Source organism: Malania oleifera, chromosome 11 (genome assembly GCF_029873635.1).
Source record: "Malania oleifera isolate guangnan ecotype guangnan chromosome 11, ASM2987363v1, whole genome shotgun sequence".
NCBI lineage: Eukaryota > Viridiplantae > Streptophyta > Magnoliopsida > Santalales > Ximeniaceae > Malania > Malania oleifera.
Window position 1 is genome coordinate 24,624,252 of NC_080427.1, and position 20,791 is coordinate 24,645,042.

The following is a 20,791-nucleotide window of genomic DNA, read 5'->3' on the forward strand; positions in this document are numbered from 1 at the left end:
TTGAGACTAAGATCGACATTCCCCGGCAACGGCGCCAAAAACTTGACTCACTCGAAAAATGAGCAGCTCGAAAGCTATCCCAAGTATAGGAGTTATGTCGTGTAATATTAAGCCCAAGGGCTAGATCGTCTCCTCAGGGAATGCGTTTAATCTCAAATCTTACGTTCTTCCAATCAAAAATAAAATTGCACTGAACTCGGTTTAGATTCGAGTTTTCAAGATGGTTCAATTTCACTTTTGATGAATTAAATGACACGTAATTTAAAACTCTAAACTAACATTCACTAAATAAAAGAAAACAAGAATAGAAACCCTACGTCTACTTAAAGAAACATTAGGACACGCGTTAATAAAAACTGGAAACCTAAAACATGGAACTAAAACATGCAAGAATGGAAACTCTAATCTACCTAAGGAAACATCGAAACACGCACTAATTAAAAATGGTAACATTAATCATGGAATTAAAGCACATAATGGAAACTCAATCACACACACACACATTAAAAATCGAAACTTTAACAAAAATCAAGAACTCGAACCAAAATAAAAAAAACACAAACAAAAACCTAAATTTAAATGCTATCGAAACACAATAAAAATGCAAACTTTGATAAATCTGACCCTAATTAAGCTGAGCTTCAAAAAGAACCAAAAATTAAAAACATTCGCAATTCAAAAATTCAAATAACCCAATAAAAAATTAATACTTAACAATTATCCGACTAACACAATATTAAAATTCAAAACTTTAAATAATCTTCAAAAGATAACATTTAACACTTATTCAACTAACCAAAAATTATATAAAAAGAAAGAAAAGATGAGAGAAAGAGAAAAAGAAAAGCCATGAAAGCTTTAGGCCGTGGCAGCAGGGTGCTGTGCTATGGACTATGCAGCAGCTCGTGGAGGCTCACGGGTGGTTTGTTGATTCATGTACAGCAGAGAGGCTGGAGGTTGGGTAAGAGAAAGCAAAGAAATTGGAGAGAAGAGAAGAAGGAGAGCAGGGAAGAATAAGAGAGAAGAGACAAAGAGCAAAGCAGAATTGAAAAGAACAAATAAAACAAACTAAAAAAGAGGAAGAAAAAGAAGAGGAAGGATAAGAGGAGAATGGGGAGCCATGGGGGCTGCCTCCCTAGGGGGAAGAAATAGAGGAGCTTAAATAGGAGGTATTGGGTGCCCTAGACCCGGATGGAAAGGATTGACCCGGATGGGAAAGGGTTGACCCGTCAACTTGATTTTTTTTATTTTTTTCATTCTCTGTTCATCACAAATTCTGCTCTTTTGGAGCCCGTATCTTACAAAACTCAAAACACAAAAGTTGTAGATAATCCTTTTCTCTTTCTCCAGAAATTTGAATCGTCTCGATCAGAGCTTGGACGGAAAAGTTATCTATAAAATACAAAAAGGTGTCGATTTTGATTCCCGGGAATTTTCCTGCGACAAAAAATTACCAAAACTTCATAAATAGTACAATAAAATTCAAGAATGATGATTTTGTCATTTTATTAAAATATTGGACAATTTTAGATATTTAATTAAAAATATAAACCGTAAAGCTCGGGTTAAACGTCCAATTACGCAATTTCGGTGCGTAATCAGTTGTTCCTTCATACGTTACCTAAAACTTTTCCCACATCTCCTTTGTCGTGTTGCATCCACAGATTCGGTTGTATTCTTCATTGTTTACAACACAATAAAGGAAGTTTTTAGTCTTGAAATTTAGTTATGCTTGCTTTGCATCAGTCTCGGGAAGTTTCCCAATCGATATGTCATCGCCTTCCTCATTCTTGAAAACGTAGTCTCCTTTGGTGATGATATTCCACATTCGGTAGTCATAAGCTTGGATGAAGATTGACATCCGATCTTTCCAAGCCAGGTTTTTAATTTCGTAGAACTTGGGAGGATGATCCACAGATTGACCTTGGGTAGACATATCCGCCATTTTGATCCTTGCACCTGGAAGTTACTCAGAATGTCTAGCGACTGGCACTCTAATACCACTTGTTGGCCCGGATATGCATCTAAAGGGGGGGTGAATAGACGTCTTTCGCGGATATGCAAATTTTTCTACAAACACATATATTTCTTGGCAAGAACAAGAGTATTATATCACAGTATATAAATAAGGCAAATAGCAATGACTGAGCAACACAAAACAGAAAATAAAAAAGAGGCTTAATGCAGCGATGTTAACGTGGTTCGGCACCAAGCCTACGTCCACACCTTGAGACCAACTCAAGGATTCCCCTAATAGACTATGTGATCTTCTTTTCAATGGAGAAGCCTATATAAGCAGCTACTCACAACAAGCTTTTACAATGGTGTTCACCTAGAGTCACCTTACAATGGCTCACTAAGAGCCTTCTAAGACAAGGAATTTGAAAGCGAGTAGATACAATGTGAAATGCTCCTCCTTGAGCTGAATATCCCAATAAAAACCTCACACTATTCCCTCTTTGTCAATAGAGTGTAAAAGAAAAGGTGTGAAACCCAATGAGTATGGAAAGTCAAAGAATCACCAACACCTAACCCATCAAAAATAAAAGATAGAAAAATGGTTTGGGTTGTTAAGAAAATAAACTTCTTGATATTCAAGGAAGAATTTACTCAAATAGGAATTACATGATCACTTAATTCTTCCTTAACATTTAGGATTAGCCATAAGGGGTAGTGTTGAATAAGTGCTTAGGAAGCGGCTCAGGCTGAAAATATAAAATCTTAGTATATGTCCACTATTCAAAATTTTACATACTAAGTATTTTGAAAAATCAAGCCAATCTGCAAATCCAAGTATATAACCAATCTGAACTTAATGCATATATTCATTATTAAAATATGAAATTATTGGCTATAGCTCAATTAAAATCTGCTTCCAAATGGACAAAAGCATCCTTGCTTGATATAAAATTCTTAATGCTGAATTCATGTTTGAATATAAAAGCCTTAACCTTAGTTTAGTCATCACTCTAGGCTTAAGCACTAATAATCATTAGTCCCTATTCTAACTAGTGCTTACTTAAAGACATCTTTCCCTAATGAAAATTAGAGGCAACCATTAAGGGATTCTAGTTTCACTGATTAATCAAAATATTCCCTTTGAGTTTAATATAAATCCTCAAATTCTGGTTTATATCCTCTATAGGATATCTTTACCTTATCACGATCACATCAAGTAAACATCCATCCTCTCATTGGTTTGTATCCTTGCTCCAAATTTGTGATCTTATCTAAAGGGTACATTCCAACCACCAAAGGGCGTCGATTACTAGTTATTCATATCCTCCACAATGCTCCTTGCCAGAATAAGTTAGGACACATTCTTTAGTATGCTTATCTTGTACAATGTCCTGCTACTACCAAAATACTCTTCTGAACATAATAGATATTAAAACTATAAGAGTATTTATTTTAATTCACTTCATAAGCTCTCAAACATTAAATAAAATCCATTGAATGGCTAAATTGGTTGCCTAGGTCTCAATCTAGATGAATGTATCAAAATTCAAGTAGATCTATACACATGCAGTTTAAATCAAAAGTCATTCCAACTTGGGGCCTCTTACGTTTTGTAAATCATAAGAAAGGAGGCAAATATAGGCTTAGAACTCTCAAAGAAATAATCATTGTGACTTTTTGGTCCGTTAAGCCTAAGAACTCAAAGCCAAGTTAGAATCATTGAAAATATTATAACTCTTGGTTATTGAACTTGAAGATGAAAGAAAAGGCATAAAACGAGCTGAGCGCATAACTCAGGGGGAGCATATATTCTTTCATGATTATATACATTAAAATGCTCTCAATTTTTATTTATGCTTATATGTTTGTATGCTCTCGTGAGAATAACTCTGCACAAATCTCATAAATATCTATTATTAGTTACTGGTCATGTCATATGTTGGATAGTTCACTTCTTTTATGAGTTGTTGATTGAACTACAGGAAAGCATGCTTGTGTCAAATGCCTCCTGTATGGCAGATGTAGTAATATAATTTGCATGCTAGTTGTGGATATTAAGTTGTTACTTGCTTTATATAATCTATCTGTTGAAAACAACCCACTATCAGGTGCAAGTTTTATAGGAAAATGTCCTATAAACAAATGGCATGCTGCCAAAATTTCTCCAGGATTTTCTCATATAAAACCTTGTATTAAAGATGATTATGATAAAATTAACATTAAATATTTTTGAAAGGATGAGTGAAAACTATTTGAAAATTAAGTTTCATCCTTGCTTAATCATCAGGTAGTTAGGAGAGATGAGCACCTTTCCTATAGAAAGAACTCATAGGTATCACATGCATCACTATCGTTTATTGAAATATTGAGACTCTTCTGAGATCCCTGAACATTATATTCTTTTGATATGAAATGTTCTTGGGTCATGAATTGCATAGAAGGCCTTAATATCTATTTCTGATGCACTCGTTGTCTATAGGGATGACTATACTGATTAGAGATAAATATTGTTGATAAATATCCAATATAGTTGTTGAAGAATGGTTTGTGTGCTCACTTATACTTTGACTATTCAATGAAATCAGTCCCTTGCAAAGTATAAGTAATTTATAGTATCTAAGCAATAATTCAAATTGATAGGGGGAGCATCTAAAATTAAAATGCCTATCACATTATGCTCACAAACTTTTGAGGTTTAGATATGTTTTAAATATAGCGTGGCATACGCTTAAACGAAATGATCTTTGTGAAAATCTTAAGTTTATATTTATTACTTTGCCACAAGTTGTTTGTGTTTGACATATGATCTTGCATGTGATTATCAAATCTTTAGGATCATCATGGTTATGGTTTTCTGTTTATATTTTTGTATGTGCTAGATTGAAAAACCAGAAAATTGGTGCTTGCTTGATCTTTAAAACTTCTTTTTCAACAAGCAATCCCCAGTTTTTGAAGCAAACATCATAAGGGGGATATATATTTATATATATACATACATACATACATATATATATATATATATATATTTACATATACTTTTTGGCAAGAACTAATTTCAAAACTAATTTTTTTCTCTCTTGCCTTATTATTATTATTATTATTATTATTATTATTATTATTATTATTATTATTATATACATATATGGTTTAAAAGTTGCATAACTGGTTCAGGAACTACATATAAAATGCAAACGAACTAGTTAGACTGTGTTTAGGCTCAAACCTATTCTTTATATACCGCATATTTTTAAATTCCAATTTTTCGCGGGTCTTATGAAATGCTTTATTTGCCATGGTTTGAGGATATTTCTCGTTTAACTACGTTTTTCATGTCATTTAAATATTTTAATAATCAGTTATATAGTTTGTGTGCTTAACTACTAAACCAGTCATTACTTTATACTCTATGAATTTGTCTGTGCTCTGAAATGCATAACTATTCTATCTCTTGAATGACTGAAATTTATACTTCTATTTCATGTTTTGAGAATACTAGACGGTTTGAGTAAGTAGTTGTGGATATATTGTAAATATATTACTCAATCAGGTCATTTCTATACAAGTATTTTTGGGAAAATGTTCTGTTTTCAAACGGCAGCTGCCAAATTTTCTAAAAACTTTTTCCCAAACATATCTCATATACAAATGATTATTTGCCTATGTACTTAAATGTTTAATTAGGCCCTTTTTTCTATTTCCAAAAGGGGGAGAAGTAGGCAAGTATTTGTCATCATCAAAAAGGGAGAGATTATTGACCTTATTGGTCATATCCCATTTAGATTATGACAAATACTCTGATACTTAATGGTTAATGAGTTTGTATGCAAGATCAATTGGGAGTATCATATGGTGCTCGCACATGGGCTTAAAGACGAAGACTCAAAATGTTTATTCATTGTAATTTATATTTATCATTTTGGGTCTATAATAGTAACATAAGAAAATGTCTGTAATAATTAATGTCTTACCTGCATGGTAGGATGGATAAGCTCAAGACCATAGATGGAGTCGACCGACACTGGATTTTTTCGGTGTCCTCAAATGACCTAGACTGACCTTAGGACTCCCTACACTACATGAGAATATGCCCAATCTTCTTAAATTTAATCATCATATAAGTAGGGTTTATATACAGAGGGATTGGAACCGAAATACATTAAAAATGCACGTTCGTTCGACCGAACTTGCTAGTTCAAAAGGTCAACACTTTGACCACCTCTCGGTCGACCAAACTTGTGAGTTCATTTCCACCCGGTCGACCAAACTCCCTCAAAGTCAACATATTGACCATACGATCGACCGAGCCCAAATTGCATGTCAACGCCCTAGTCGACCGAGTTCCCATGTGTGAGAACTCAATGCCACAGTCGACCAAACTACTCAGTTCAAAAGCTCCTGGTCAACCAAACCGTGCTAAATAGAAAAATCGCCCTTTGAGACACTATGTCCGGTCGACCAAACTTGTAGTTCAAATGATGCCCAGTTGATCGAACTTGCACAACTCAATCAACCGATCCTGCCTTCAGTCAACCAGTGCTCTCAGGTTGCCCTAGTATTTTTACCACAGTTATATTTTTTAAACATGATTAATTGTGTTAAAATGTTTTTAAACTTTCCTAATAATACCCTATGTATCCTAAACAGTTATATTTTTGGGGAACTCTATATATTCCCCCTCATTTGCAAAAATTAGTATGAGATTAGTAAAGTAATTAGAAAAATCCTCTAAATCTTAAAAAGCCTATTTTTCATATTCAAATTTTATACTCCCATTCTTACTCATCCCTATTGCAAATACCACTTAGTAAGAGTGCTCTTGTGTTTATCTCACCAAACTTAAACTCTCACTTACTTGTTTTGATTGAGATTAATTTTTCTTTGAGAGTAAGCTTCTAGTTAATCTAAGGGGCTTCGTAAATAAGCCTTCCGTAGAAAAACTTCTTAGAGCTTATGAGTTTTGCATTTTCATTGCAATACTCAAGAGTTCATATTGTGTTTATGTTGTGAAAAAATTTTTTCAAATCATTTTCAAATATCTCATGTGCTTATCTTTGAGAAATATTTTGAGATATTTGCTTGCGTGCTAAATTTCTTTGTTGCTATACCTTTTAATTGGGATTATCATTTTATTACAAAGATCAAATGAATATTTTACAAACCATTTTTGAATATCTATTGTGGTTTATATTGAGAAAAATTATTTGTTAAAATATTTGAAGTGTGCTTGTGATCTTTGTTTGTGCATTGTGATTGAAATCATTACTTGACACAAAGATCATATCATTTACACTCTCACGCACTAATTGCAATATTTGCATAAATATTTGAGAGTAGACATTTAGACTGCACCGAGCTTATCAAATCCTATCTTTTTGTAGTGCATTGATTATATTGTGCATATTGTAGTACATATCTGCTTAGCTGAGAAGCACATTTGTTGTACAAAAATTTTATTGAGAAATCTGTTGTATTCCAGGCGTGGTCGGAGGGGGTAGTAATCCAGCCCAGAAGGATTGTGTAGGTTGAGGTCAGCCTTGCATTAATTGACCTGGTTGTAAAGGTTGAGGTCAGCCCTGTGTCAATTGACCTGGTTGTTTAGGTGCCGCTCCACCCGTTAAGTGAGCCTATAGTGGTAATCCTTATGCTTGTTAGCCAAGGTAAGGACATAGGCACTTTGGCCGAACCTCGATAACATATCGCGTGTATCATTTAGTTTTTCCGCACTTTACTTTACTGCACGTGTATGTTTATTTATTGATTGCATAGATTGACCCTAGGTTTTTCAATACTGTTATTAAACCCATTGACCTAAGCGATAATTTTTAAATACCCAATTCACCCCCCACTTGGGATTGCACTAAAACTAACACAGGACCAAAATTATAACCGTTGGGGATACCAAGGGAATTATTAAAATTATTTTAATTAAGTTTTAAAAAATTAACCCTTTTTAAACCCAATTAATCACGGTAAAAATTGAGCCAACCCAAAAGTTTCGGACAACCAAGCCCTAGGTTTGGTTGGCCGAACGTCTACATAAGAAAAAGGCTATTTTTAATTTTGGGTGCTTGAAAAATGGTTCGGGTGGCTGATCAAGATGATTTTCCAAACTATCCAAGGCTTGGTTGCCAATCCTCAAGTTTGGTCACCCGAGTTATTGGTAAAGGTCAGGGTAAATGTTCGGTTGACCGAAGACCCTAAGGTCTTTTTTGGTTCAGTCACTCGAAGTCAGGTCAACTCTCTGACTTTTCCTATGTTCGGTCGACCGAGGTGTTTTAAACACCAAGGTTCAGTCGCCCGAAACCTCACAATTTTAGGACCTATATAAAATATATTTCCCTAATTGCATATTTGAAAGTGGGGACTTATTCTAAGTGTATGTGCAAGGTCTTTGGGTCTTTCTAAGGTCTTTGAGCTTATCAGTTCCTACATGCATGATATGCATAAATTATTATTGACCTTTCTTAATTAAATATTAAATATCCAAATTGAAGAGAATATAAATTACAAAGAAACTAAATATTTTGGATCTTTATGGTCTTTAAGTCACCTTATGGCATCATATGATCAGCCAATATGATCCTACACACAACTTGACATACATTAAATACTGGAGTATTTGTCATAATCAAAATAGGGTATGACCAATATGGTCAATATTCTCGCCCTTTTTGATGATGACAAATACATCATGCAAAAGTGGGTACAACCAAGAAGGGCTCCCCCTGTCAATAAGCGTAATGAGAATTTTGAAGATTTAAAAGTCCAGACATTTATCCCAAGTACCCAATTTTGCCTCTTCTCCCCCTTTTGGCAACAACAAAAAGGGTCATGATAAATTTTAAGCATATAGGCAAGGCATTGAGTAAGAATTATTTAAATATAAGATATGGTTTGGGAAGATTTTTAGAAAATTCGGTAGCATGTCGTTTGAAAATAGAACATTTTTCCAAAAATATTTATATAGAAATAACTTGATTAATTTCAAATTTACAATTATTCACTATAAACAACTCAAACAGTCCAATATTGATCAAAACAAAAAACATAAGTACAGATCTCAACATGCAAGAGATATGATAGCCATGTAATGCAAACCATAAACAAATCTACAAGGTATAATGGCAATGATAGATTTATTAAAGTTTTCAGAGCCATATATTTCTATGTTGAGTAGCTCTCCCTAAGTTTGTGCACTCTATCTATTTTCTATGTGGCCTCTCTACTATGCATTAGACCTAGCTCACGTCTAATCTGTATGAACCTATCTTCCTGAAGAGGTTTGGTGAAAATATCAGCCCACTATTCATTGGTGATAAGACATACACAGACATAATGAAATATGATGAATAACCTTGAGTTACAATTTGTCATGATGAAAGCCTCATCTCACAACAATTTGCCATCAAGCATAATGATATCTTTCCAAAAGCAAATAATTATAGGGACTATTTTATGTGTTTGTGTGAGGACCTAAGGAATTTCCAAGGTCTATGAGCTTACAATTACCTACATGCATGACATACAAAGATTATTACACACCTTTTCCTATATTTACTATTATAGACTTGAACTAAGCAATAATATAAATTACAACAAAAGAAAACTTCAGGGTCTTTATACTTTGAGTCTTTATGTTCCATCAATTGATATGCTAATACATACCTACACACAAACTCGATAACCATCAAATACTTGAGTATTTGTCATTTTCAAAACTGGGTATGACCTATGCGGTCAACACCGCGTATTAATTGTTCGCATATCTACTATTTTCATATATTTCGGTGTCTAACTGATTCAGTCAGTAGAGCACGGTACTGTTGCTATTTTTAGATCAGAGTGCAACCACATATCTCAGACAGTGTGTGGATTCTGTCAACTGTGCCTATGGAGAGATTACATTCTCCCCAGTATTCTGGGCATAATTGAATGGCGATACTCAAGTTACTCATGTTTGTTGGTTATTGACCTCATAGGCAGTTGTCGAACTGGGCTCTTCTCAACTCGCTCGCCGTTACTAAGGGAATCCTTATAAGTTTTTTTTCCTTCGCATATTGATATGTGTAAACTCATCGGGAAGCCTTGCTTGACCTGGGGCCGCGATTTGAGTGAGATTTTTATGTTAATGCAACTTAAGGGAATGGAAATTTAAAAGTATTTGGACAAAAAGAGTATTTGCAAAAGAGAGGATTCTTGGCTAATGAATTTGCTAATTAATTACTAATCCTCACAGATGAGCCTATATTTATAGGCAATGTAAAAATTATAACCTTTTGGAATTCTTAGAAATGTTCCAAAATGTTTAAACACAAATAACCCATATTAACCTGTATTTACCACAGTTAAGATATTTTTAACGTAGCGAGGTTCGGGTGGTTGAACCGTGGTTCGGTCGCCCAAACAAACACATTCATAAAAGGTCTTTAAATTAGTTCGGCAGCCCAAGTTTCAGTTCAACGGCCCGAACAAAAGTCAAAAACATTTCTTTGTATTTTTGGGTGACCGGTCATAGGTTCGATAGCCCGAACTTAGATATTCGGTCGCCCGGACTTTAATTTGAACTAACATCCTCGGTAGCCCGAGTTGGTGAGAGGTCTTTTTAGGTGGTTTAGGTGCCCGTGGAAGGTATGCACAAAATTGTTCGGTCGCCTGAGCGCCTAAGTCAATTGTTGACTTCTCAACAGTTTGGGCACCCGAGGAGTTTTGAACTCTTGGGGTTCGATCGTCTGAGCTCTCCCAAATTCCCTAATAATATTCAATTAAGTGCATTTTTAACACTCCTAAATTTTTTATGATATATGTGCATGAGTGTTGGGACCTAGAGTTATACTAGGGTCTTACTGAGCTTACCATATATCCTATATGCAAGATATGCATGTAATTATTACAGACCATATTCCTAGTTGCTATTACAGACCCATATTACATAAATTGAATTTACAATATGAAATGACATCTTCATGGTTTTCATGTCTTGCTTCAAGTATCATTCCTTCAGACGTTCATCTAAGCCCGTGATTACGCGTCAAAACTGCGTAATTGGACGTTTAACCCGGGCTTTACCGTTTATATTTTTAATTAAATGTCCAAAATTAACCAATATTTTAATAAAATGCCAAAATCATCATTCTTGAACTTTATTGCATTATTTATGATAATTTGGTAATTTTTTGTAGCAGGAAAATTTTCGGGAATCAAAACCGACACTTGTTCGTATTTTATGCATAACTTTTCCGTCCGAGCTCTGATCGAGACAATTCAAATTTTTGGAGAAATAGAAAAGGATCATCTACAACTTTTGTGTTTTGAGTTTTGTAAGATACAGGCTCCATAAGAGCAGAATTTGCAACGAACAGAGAACAAATAAAATGAAAATTTTTTTTTAAAAAAAATAGATAGTTGATGTGACCCGGCCATGCATAGCCGGGTCGGGTGGGCTAATTGGGTAGGGCTTCTTCTATTTTCTTTTTTAAAATCCCTCCTCCAGCGCAGCCTCTTGCCCTCTGACGCTGCCTTTGTTCCTGTTCTTGGTCTTCTTCTTCTCCTTCTTCTTCTTCTTCTTCTTCTTCTTCTTGGGTTTGGTATTTTTTTCAATTGTTGTTTTTTCTCCTTCTCGTTCTCTCTTCTCTTTCCTTCTTTCCCCCTCTGTTCTTTCCCCTTTCCTTCTTCCTCTTCCCCTATATCCCTCTGTTCCTCTTGTTTCCCAGCCACAACCGAAGCACAGCAGCATCCTTCTGGCCAGCCACCCGAGGCCTCCTCTTCCTGACAGCAGAGCGCAGCAGCCAGCAACAGTCCCTGCTGCCTGCAGCTCCATCTCCACCCCCGACCAGCAGCAACCGAGCACAATACAGCCCTCCCGCCAGCAGCAACACCAGCAGATCTTCTCCTCCACCGCCAACAACAACAGCAGCAACTACAACACTGTAGCAGTCACCAAAGCCACGGCCATTCTCTAGCAACCACACTCTGTTTTGTTCTCTCTCTCACTCTCATCTTTTCTTTTCTTTGCTGTTTTTTTTAAGTTGCAATGAATGATGTTTTTTTTTTTATTTGTTTAAGTTTATTTGAGACTTGGGATTTGAGTATTTGTTAAAGGACTTAATTTTTTTAGTGAAGTGTAATTTTTTGTTTACTCTTATTGTTCTTAATTAAAGTTAGTATTAGATTTAAGGCATTTAAATTAGTCGTGTTTTATTTATCTTCGCTTACTTTAGATTTTGATTTTGTTTCTTAAAAAAAAAAAAAATACGAAAAGAAAAAAAAGGAAGTGTTTTGTTTTTAACGAAATTAGAATAGTCATCTTTTCAAGATTTAATTTTTATTTTTCGAAACTTGATTTAGTTTAGGGTCGGTTTTTATTGAAGTCTGTGTTTTTATCGTGTCTTGTTTTCGTTTAATTCATTAATAATTTAGTTTTAATTCAAGGTTCTTATTGTTAAAGGTTCGTTTTTTTTGTGTGTATTCATATCTAGTTAAGTTTCCTTTGCGTGTTTTAAATTTATATTCAAAGTTTCCTTCTTTAATTGACACGTGCTTTAATGTTTCCTTAGGTAGATTAGAGTTTATATTCTAGCGTGTTTTAATTCCTTATTTGTAGTTTCTATTTTTAATTAGTGCGTGTCCCAATGTTTCCTTAAGTAGACGTAGGGTTTCTATTCTTGTTTTCTTTTATTTAGTGCATGTTAGTTTTAGGGTTTTTAAATTACGTGTCATTTAATTCGGCAAACGTAAAATTGAACAACTCTTGAAAAACCCGAATCTGAACTTAGTTCAGTAACTTTTTAATTTCGATTGGAAGAACACAAAATCTGAGATTAAACGCATTCCCTGAGGAGACGATCTAGCCCTTGGGCTTAATATTACACGACAGAACTCCTATACTTGGGATAGCTTCCGAGCTGCTCATTTTTCGAATGAGTCAAGTTTTTGGCGCCGTTGCCGGGGAATTGCCAGTTTTAATTTCAAATTTTGCGTTTTCCCAATTATTTTTTGCTTTTCTTTTATTAAGTAGAAAAAAAAATGAAAAAAATTGAAAATTGAAAAATTGAAAAAAAAAACAAATTTTGTCTGTTGCTGTGTTAGTGGATTTCTATTGGCGATTGTGAGGTTTGATGCCCTGGGTTCGAGATAATTCGAATCGATTGTGTAGACTCTCACCTAGCACTAGTAGGAATACACATAGCACTGAGTTTGACTGTTCATTTGTTAGTCCTGTGAGTGATTCCGAATTTGAACTGAATAATCTTTTGGCAATTATTTTGAAGAAGCTATGGCTGCACATGCACCACGTACACTTGAAGATTTTCTACAGCCTGCACGCACATCTACACCTTCATGCATTGTGTTGCCCCAAGATGCCCCGAATTTCACTCTTAAGCATGACATGTTATCTGTGATTCCCCAATTTCACGGGATGGACTCTGAGAGTCCGTACCAACACTTGACAGACTTTGAGATGGTTTGCACTACTTTTATTAATAGGGTTGGGACTGATGAATACATTAAACTGCGTTTGTTTCCCTTTTCTCTGAAAGACAGGGCAAAAATCTAGTTTAATTCTTTGCGCCCTAACTCTATTACTAGCTGGGCTGAAATGCAGCGTGAGTTTTTACATAAGTTTTTTCCTCTTCAGAGAACTCAGTACCTGCAGGAGCAGATCAGTCAGTTCATGCAAAAAGAAGGCGAGACATTTCAGGCATGTTGGGAGAGATTCAAGGACTTGATGAACATATGCCCGCACCATGGTTTCGAATCGTGGAGGTTAGTGAATTATTTTTTTACTGCTTTAACCCCTGTGTGCAAACAATTTTTCCAGTCTATGTGCAATGGGATGTTCTTCCGTAAGGAACCAGACGAGGGCTTATCATTTTTAGACTATCTCGCTGAGAGTGCCCAGCAGTGGAACACACGACCTGAACGGGTGCCGATAGCTGCCCAACCTATCCGAGCAATCAGTGGCGGGGGCAGATATGAGGTTAAAGAGGACACTAGCTTACAGGCCCTTGTAGCTGCGTTATCTAAAAAATTGGAAGTCATGGAATCCGAAAAGTCGAAAGCTGAGATTTGCACGATTTGTGAGACTTCAGACCACAGACCTCAGGATTGTTAATTCTTACCTGTGTTGCAAGAAAGCAGATCTGATCAGGTGTCATCGGCAAATTGGGTTAACAAGACGCAGAATCAGCCGCTCTCAAATACTTACAATCCGGGGTGGCGGAATCATCCAAACCTCCAATAGAGAAATGATCAGCCTGGTCCATCGTCTTCACGGTATCAGCAGGCACCTCAATCATATCCACCGCCTCCGCAACTGACATACAATCCAGGCGTAGCTCCTCAACCGCAGTATCAACTGCAACAGTTTTCTCGGAGCTAGACACCATCAGGATTCCAACCACCGTTAGTCCCCATTCCAGTAAAGAAAGCTTCAGATGATAGTGTAGCGTAGGTGGCAACCATGCTCCAGCAATTCATGCAAATGCAAGTTACGACCAATGGAGAACTGAAAGATGCCGTAAGCAAGATGAGTACATAGCTTAATACCCTGGAAAAAGGAAAATTCCCTGCACAGCCTCAGCCTAATCCCCAGGTATATAGACAGCCACAACAGTTAGTGCACACTGTTTCATGGGATACGTTTGAGTCAGCAAAAGCAGTTATTACTTTGCGAAGTGGAAAGGAAGTTCCCCATCCTGAAATGGCCACTGACCAACAAACAACCACGCCGACACCTGAGGTGACGAATGAGACATATAAAGGAAAAGAAAAATCAGACGAGGCCAGTTCAAGTTTAACAAAGTCAGATAATAAAAAGGATAAGCCAGTTAAGGAATACCAGCCGGTGGTCCCATACCCTCAGTGTTTGACATCTGGACAAAAGAACAAGTATCATACGGAGATTCAAGAGATATTCAAGCAGGTAAAAATCAATATTCCACTCTTAGATGCCATATAGCAGATCCCTGCATATGCAAAATTTCTGAAAGATTTATGCACCGTAAAAAGGAAACTGAACGTGAAGAAAAAGGCTTTCTTAACTGAGTAGGTCAGTGCATTGATTCTTAGTCAGACTCCACAGAAACTTAGAGATCCTTGCTCCCCCACAATACCCATTATGATTGGTGAATCTCGTATTGGGAGGGCTCTACTTGACCTAGGGAGTAGTGTGAATCTGCTTCCGTCTTCATTATATGACCAGTTGGGTTTAGGTGAATTGAAGAGAACTACTATGATGCTACAGTTGGCAGACAGATCTGTAAAGGCTCCACGAGGTATTGTTGAGGATGTTTTGGTTCAGGTTGACAAATTTTACTATCCCGTGGATTTCGTTGTTTGAGATATGCAGCAGCCTGTTTCCACCATTTATCAGGCTCCTGTCATTTTGGGGCGACCATTCCTTGCTACTTCAAACGCCCTGATTAACTGTCGGAGCGGAGTCCTGAAGCTCACATTTGGGAACATGACACTGGAAATGAATGTTTTTAATGCTCATAGGATGTCAAGTGGGTGTGATGACGCAGATACTCATGCAGTCGATGTGATAGATGACTTAGACACTTCAGAGCTACTGTCGGTACTCAATGTCGATGTCGCACTTGAAAATGACTCTTTTGCGCAGTTTGAAGGGACTGATGAATTATTGCTAGAATCAGAGGAGCAGATCCTAGATAGTGGTCCTCATATGTTTGATGCGAGTTATACAAGTAGTTGGCGTAAGCCTACCTTTGAGGCCATTGACCTACCAGAAATTCTGAAGTCATCCGCAGAAGAAATTCCAACCCTTGAGTTGAAACCATTGCCTGCCGAGCTGAAATATGCTTTCTTGGGTCCAGTAGACGGCACATTCCTTGTGGTAATTTCTTCACACCTTACTCATGAACAGGAAACTAAATTATTGCAGGTACTTCGAGAGCATCGAGGAGCGATTGGATGGACCATTGCTGACATCAAGGGTATCGACCCTTCCATTTGCACTCATAACATCTTCCTCGAAGGAGACGCTAAACCAGTTCGAGATGCACAAAGGAGGCTGAATCCAGCCATGAAAGAGGTGGTGAAAAACGAAGTGTTGAAATTATTAGCTGCAGACATCATCTATCCAATCTCCGACAGCAAATGGGCCTTTGAAACACTAAAGCGACACTTGACTATTGCGCCTATCATGCAACCTCCTCGGTGGGACTTGCCGTTTGAGATCATGACCGATGCTAGTGACTACGCTCTTAGTGCTGTTCTAGGTCAACGAATTGATAACAAGCCATCGGTTATTTATTATGCCAGTCGAACTTTGAATGATGCTCAGAGAAATTATACTACCACTGAGAAGGAATTGCTAGCTGTTGTTTTTGCTTTAGACAAATTTCGTTCTTATGTCATTGGTGCACCTGTCATTATTTTTACTGACCACTCTGCTTTGAAATATTTATTAGCAAAGAAGGATGCCAAGCCCAGATTGATCAGGTGGATTCTACTCCTCCAGGAATTCGATATCACCATACGCGATAAAAAGGGCGTGGAAAACGTTGTAGCTGACCATCTTTCTCGGTTGCAGCTACCCGAGGTACTGGTGTCCCCTCCCTTGAATGACGAATTTCCTGATGAACGTCTCTTTGCTATGTCACACGCTCCATGGTTCGCCGACATTGTGAATTATCTCGTCACCGACCGGATGCCAGACCATTGGCTCACCCAAGACAAGCGTAAGTTCCTAGCTGAGGTAAGACATTATTATTTTGATAATCCATACCTGTTCAAATATTGTTCTGACCAATTAGTGCGTAGATGTGTTCCAGATGATGAATTTAATTCTGTGATACATTTTTGCCATGGTGGGATATGTGGAGGCCACTTTGCTGCTAAGAAAACTGTTTCAAAAATATTACAAAGTGGACTCTACTGGCCCACCATGTTTAAAGATGTTGAAAATTTTTGTAAAGCATGTGAGGCCTGTCAAAAATTAAGAAAAATTACTGCCAAGAATGAAATGCCTATGTCCCCTATATTGACTCTTGAGATTTTTGATTGTTGGGGTATTGATTTTATGGGACCTTTCCCCATTCTTTTGGGCATTCTTACATTTTGGTCGCTGTGGACTATGTTTCTAAATGGGTGGAGGCAATACCTTGTCGAACCAATGACCACAAGGTTGTCATACGTTTTCTCAAAGAGTTATTTGCACGCTTTGGCATGCCTAAGGCAATCATTAGTGATGGAGGGTCCCATTTCTGTAACAAACCTTTTGAAAAACTCATGCAAAAATATGGTGTAACCCACAAAGTCTCTGCCCCTTACCACCCTCAGACCAATGGTCAAGCTAAATTGGCCAATAGAGAGATCAAAATGATACTTGAGAAAACCGTGCATCCTAACCGTAAGGACTGGTCAGAAAAACTTGTTGACACACTTTGGGCCTACCGAACAGCTTTCAAGACAAACTTAGGGATGTCTCCCTATAGGTTAGTATACGGTAAGGCGTGTCATTTACCTGTTGAAATTCAGCATCGTGCATTATGGGCTATCAAACAGATTAACCTTTCACTTGATGATGCCACAGGTTTAAGAAAATTGTAGGTATGCGAGCTTGAAGAATCTCGCCGGGACGCTTATGATAATGCTCGTTTGGCTAAGGAGCGGATGAAGTTGCTACATGATAGGAACATCAAGGAAAAGCAACTTTTCCCTTCTCAACAAGTGCTACTCTATGACTCCCGACTGCATGTGTTTCCTGGGAAATTGAAATCCCGATGGGGTGGTCCATATATTGTTGAAAAAGTTCATTCTCATGGTGCGGTAGAGATTATAAATCCGAAGAATGGCAACCATTTCACAGTCAATGGACAGCGCCTAAAGCCTTTCATGACCCCATTCGATGTTGACAAAGAGGTCTTGCTTCTGTAAGACCCTAGGGGAGTCCTCTGACCTTTCTATGCTACTGTTTTCTTTTTATTTTTTTTTTATTTTTTCGTTTAATCGTTTTAGTTGTGTTTTTCCCTTTTCTTTCTTGTTACATTAGTCAGTAGTACTTTTCCATTAGTTGTTTACCGTGCACAATTTTATTTCCCTGCGCTTTCACATTGAGGACAATGTTCCACTTTAGTTGGGGGGGATGAGCATTTGCATGTGACACTGTGCACGTACACGTACTGGGTTTAAAAAAAAAAAAAAGAAAAAAATTCAAAAAGAAAGAGAGAAAGAAAGGAGGAGTACTGAGGATTACATTGCATTATGCCATGCTTAACACTGACTCTTACCTTTCACATACTTGCGTATAACTTAAGAATGACACACTTGAGTCAATCATGCATAGTTCCTCTCTATATGATCTTATGACTCCATGAAGAATCAATTGGTAGTACATTTGTGTTAATTTGACTATATAATTTCCTGTATTTACACGGCATCTCACGAGACTGAATAAACACATTCACGTGATTCTTTACACTTAGGGTTCCTTGTGAGCACTGAGAGAACACCCGTGGCGACTATGACACCTTGTGAGATATCCTTGAGCTATTTATCGTTCTTTTGAGCGTTAATATTAAATCAGAGTTCACAGAACTCAATTCTATTTTTTTGGATGATTCCTTGTACACTAGTCTATGTTTTGATTTGCTAGCCTAGAGGTGACACCTAGTGGGGAGATAGAAACCTAGGTCTTGTAGCCTACTCAAGATGTGAAGGCTAAGCCACCCCTAAAGATAGACTTAGTTCATGAACTCCTATTCGAGCTCAATTCCCATTGATGGTATGAAGATTACAAAAGAAGTGTTAATATTATCCTTATTGCTCAAGAAAAGACAGAAAATAAAGAATGAGCAGAAAAAAGAATAAGCAATACACATGCGCATGAAATGAAATGTCAATGCCGGCCCGAATACATATCATAAAAAGTAAAGGGCGACACATATTTTCCACGTACGAAGATGCTTCAACCGGTTAATGCCTCAAATGTATTCACGACAAGTTTGTGAGTAAGTTGATCTAGGGTGGTCTCAGTTGGATATGGCGAGTAAGTGAGAAGATGCTAGGGTGAAGGACCCGACACCTCATAGATATGCTAGATCCTTTTCAGACTAGTCCACTCCATATACTTAGCTTTTGTTCCTTTTTAATATGTGAGATGTTTGATCGCGACATTCTTCCTCACATATGATGAGTGAACCCATTCCTTTTGAGTGTTTTTGAGGGTATACCAGTTAGGCCGAGTCAAAGCGACCGTTCTGTAGGTGTCCACTGGCGTCCTAGGTGTACTGAGTCACACACATCACACATACCTCGAGAGTTTACCTGTTTATACTCAAACTTTTACGATTGCATTAACTCTGAATGTACCTCTGATTAACTTCATGTGAGTATACTGCTCTTAAATGACATATAAATGATGAAACTTGCATGAGTGACATGTTTTGGAGGCGTGTGCATTGAATATGAACGAGCTTGTGTGAAATTCAGTTATGTTCTTGTATGTGAAATGGTATAATATTGTCGCATGTGCATTGATTTCATGATTACTGGAGTTTGTAGTTGTACGCACTGCCCTGAGATTCATTCACGTCATTTGCTAGAGATTAGCAAAACGTTAGTTGGGGGGTGTGATTACGCGTCAAAACTGCGTAATTGGACATTTAACCCGGGTTTTACCGTTTATATTTTTAATTAAATGTCCAAAATTATCCAATATTTTAATAAAATGTCAAAATCATCATTCTTGAACTTTATTGCATTATTTATGAGAATTTGGTAATTTTTTGTCGCAGGAAAATTTCCAGGAATCAAAACTGACACTTGTTCGTATTTTGTGCATAACTTTTCCGTCCGAGCTCCGATTGAGACAATTCAAATTTTTGGAGAAAGAGGAAAGGATCAACTATAACTTTTGTGTTTTGAGTTTTGTGAGATATGGGCTCCAGAAGAGCAGAATTTGCAACGACTAGAGAACAAATAAAATGAAAAAAAAATTAAAAAAAAAATGGATAGTTGATGTGACCCGGCCATGCATAGCCGGGTCGGGTAGGCTAATTGGGTAGGGCTTCTTCTATTTTCTCTTTTAAAATCCCTCCTCCAGCGCAGCCTCTCGCCCTCTGACGCTGCCTTTGTTCCTGTTCTTGGTCTTCTTCTTCTCCTTCTTCTTCTTCTTCTTCTTCTTGGGTTTGGTATTTTTTTCAGTTGTTGTTTTTTCTCCTTCTCGTTCTCTCTTCTCTTTCCTTCTTTCCCCCTCTGTTCTTTCCCCTTTCCTTCTTCCTCTTCCCCTGTATCCCTCTGTCCCTCTTGTTTCCCAGCCACAACCGAAGCACAGCAGCATCCTTCTGGCCAGCCACCCGAGGCCTCCTCTTCCTGACAGCAGAGCGCAGCAGCCAGCAGCAGTCCCTGCTGCCTGCAGCTCCATCTCCACCCCCGACTAGCAACAACCGAGCACAATACAACCCTCCCGCCAGCAGCAACACCAGCAGATCTTCTCCTCCACCGCCAGCAACAACAGTAGCAACTACAACACTGTAGCAGTCACCAAAGCCACGGCCATTCTCCAGCAACCACACTCTGTTTTGCTCTCTCTCTCACTCTCAACATTAGTTTTCTTTGCTATTTTTTTTAAGTTGCAATGAATGATGTGTTTTTTTTTATTTGTTTAAGTTTATTTGAGACTTGGGATTTGAGTATTTGTTAAGGGACTTAATTTTTTTTAGTGAAGTGTAATTTTTTGTTTACTCTTATTGTTCTTAATTAAAGTTAGTATTAGATTTAAGGCATTTAAATTAGTCCTGTTTTATTTATCTTCGCTTACTTTAGATTTTGATTTTGTTTCTTAAAAAAAAAAATAAAATACGAAAAG